The sequence below is a fragment of the Papaver somniferum genome, chromosome 2 (assembly GCF_003573695.1).
Source record: "Papaver somniferum cultivar HN1 chromosome 2, ASM357369v1, whole genome shotgun sequence".
Taxonomy (NCBI): domain Eukaryota; kingdom Viridiplantae; phylum Streptophyta; class Magnoliopsida; order Ranunculales; family Papaveraceae; genus Papaver; species Papaver somniferum.
The window spans coordinates 176,204,321-176,207,227 of NC_039359.1; positions in this window are offsets into that span (position 1 = coordinate 176,204,321).

Below are 2,907 nucleotides of genomic sequence, written 5' to 3' on the forward strand. Positions count from 1 at the left end.
CTCTTACTCTTTGAGACAAGAAGTCGTATGCTATATATATAGACTTGGATTATACACATTTGGTATTTCGAGCCGAGTATACCTCGCCTATCTATATCTCGAAATATGTGTTGGTAAGCTTTTCGCTTCGATCAAGTTTATCTTTACCATGTGAGGAAAGTCATGATATGTTTCAATCATCTTGAAAATTGCTTTGACGAGAAATGGTGTAACAACTACATAACGCCCGCTAAGAATGTTTCAATGATTGAAATGAGAGTTTATAATACATAACCAATGGTGGACATAAGCATAGTTGTGGAAACACATTTACGTATAAGTCATATTCCTTGAACCAAAGTTTGCAAACTTTGTTGATTAAGAGAACCGGAAGAATGACGTGAGCCAAGTCCGCAAACTGTCGAAGTTCTCAACTCGAGAATTTCTGCTGGAGTTGACAAACTACTTGCATGAAGCTAAGTCCGCGAACTCAGTCCGCGAACCAGCGAAGTTCTCATACCCGAGAATTTCTGCTGGAGTTTTTAAACTTTGCCTGGTAACTTAAGTCCGCGAACCTAGTCTGCGAACTTGAGAAGGTTATATATCTGAAGATGATTTCTGAACTTAAACTTAAAAAGACTATGGAATGCAGTTTGCAAACCGTGGCTGTAAAAGTTCATGAACCGATTCAAGTGAATCAAATCATCTTTGCTTCAATTGTGACTTGTGTAGTACATAAGATTTCCTTGCAATTGAACAACTCTCTAACTAGTTCATTTGAAGTCATTTGAATTAGTTATGGTGAAGAAGAACATGGTTGATATGAAATGATCATATGGCTAACCTTTTGGTTAATTATTGTTGAACCAACAAGTGCGTACGTTTGGGTACGGTTAACAAACCTAGAAGCGCGCATTGTCAAGTGTGTGTAACAAGCTAAGTTTTCGATATAATGGTTGAGAAATATTAGCTTGAATCTAAATCAGGTTTTGATCTAACGGTGAATATTGAATGCTTTGTTACTAAGCTAACATTGATTGCAAACCCTGATTTGAAAGACTATATAAAGGAGACATCTAGTATTGTGCAAAACTAATCCCCACACCTTACGTGTGATACTAGTTTGCGTGCTAGAGTCGATTATCCTTTAACCTTTGGTTTTCTTCTTCTAAAACCAGGTTAACGACTTAAATACTTCTTGGGATTGTAAAGCCAGACCGATACTACTTTTATCGTAGTTGTGTGATCTGATATTGCATCTTCTTTCGTCCGAGTACAATCAGATTGATTGGCTTGAGATTGATATCTTCGATAGGCAAGATATAAAAAATAATCACAAACATCTTCGTCTCACTGTTTGTGATTCCGCAACACCTTGTTTCGCTACCATACGATTAAGATTGTTGTGAGGTGATTGATAACTCTAGGCTGTTCTTCGGGAATATAAGACCGGATTATCAATTGGTTCATGTTCACCTTGATTATTATCAAAAGACAGAGCAAAACCTTTAGGGTTTATCTGTGGGAGACAGATTGATCCTTTGATAGACTTGTCTGTGTGAGACAAATTTGTTTATTGTCAAAGCTTGCGATTTTGGGTCGTAGAAACTCTTAGTTGTGGGTGAGATCAGCTAAGGGAATCAAGTGCGCATTATCCTGCTGGGATCAGAGGTGTAGGAGCATAACTTATCCATCTTTTCTTTAAGTTTCTTGGAAGAAGCTTCGAGATCACTTTTCAGAGCACATGTCTGTTCCAAGACGAGATTCATGGTTAAAGAGAGCTTTTCAAAAAGAGAGATAGAGGAGTTCCCATCTGGGGTGGAATCCCGTTTGTCAGAGCACATCTCATTGTCAGAAGAATCAAATCGAATATTCTTAGAGGGAAAAAGAACAATCCAACCATCACTTTCTTTGCTAGAGAGACTTGAAGAGGACATGATAAAAGAGATAAATGAAATGTTCATACAAAGGAGAAATCTTCATCCTTTAAAGGGAATGAAGATAAGAAATAATTTCCAACAAAGACCTTTGACCAAAACCATAACAGAATTTGGTTATCCCTAGAAGAAGTCTTATAAAAGGAATCGTTCATGAGCAAAAACAATTTTTTAAAAAAAAAAAAAAACAACCAAAAACCCTAAAGGCACAAAACATTTATCACAACCCTCTTGTAAATATGATTCTTATCTTAAGAGAGATAGACATGAATCATTGTAACAAAAGTTACAGACAGTGATCGTCCCAATCCAATGCAGAGCTGGGAGATTTTTTACGAGAGGATGAAGTATTCGTTGTTCCTTGTTTCTGTGTTGTTTTTAGGGAAGAAGAGTTGCGCACGTCATTATTTCCCATCTTTAGCATAGTTTTGAATAACTTGATTGTTGATTTTTGCAAACTATGCAGTGCTTTGGAAATCCTTTTTGAAAACAATGAAGGTTTCCTAGAAGATTTCTTTTTCCTCCTCTGCAAGCTTGGTTTTGTAGAGGAGAACTGCTTTCGATCTCTAGTACTAACATCTTTAAGATCATCCTGATCATCACATAAGTCGACCAACATGCTTGGTAGGTTCTTGTGATCTTTCATATCATCCTTCTTGTCAGAGTGACTTGAGAATGATATAGGGTCAGGTGAAACTTGCTGATTATGTTTAACAGACTCAATCAAAGAGGTCTGACATAATTCATAAGAATCACAGTTGCGTTTATCAACCTCCGGTATTAAATTAAGTCGTTGATATTCCAGATCTTCAATCCTTTTAAACTGGGTTTCCTTTTCTAGTTGAAACACTTCAGAGGAGGTATGATTGTTTATCTTGGAATGGTCAGGACTATTAGGAGGGCAAATGTGATTGTCAGCAAAGAGGTTAAGAGAACATTCATAAATTTCAACCTCGGGACAATAGTCGAGAGTATCCATACATGCTTTAGT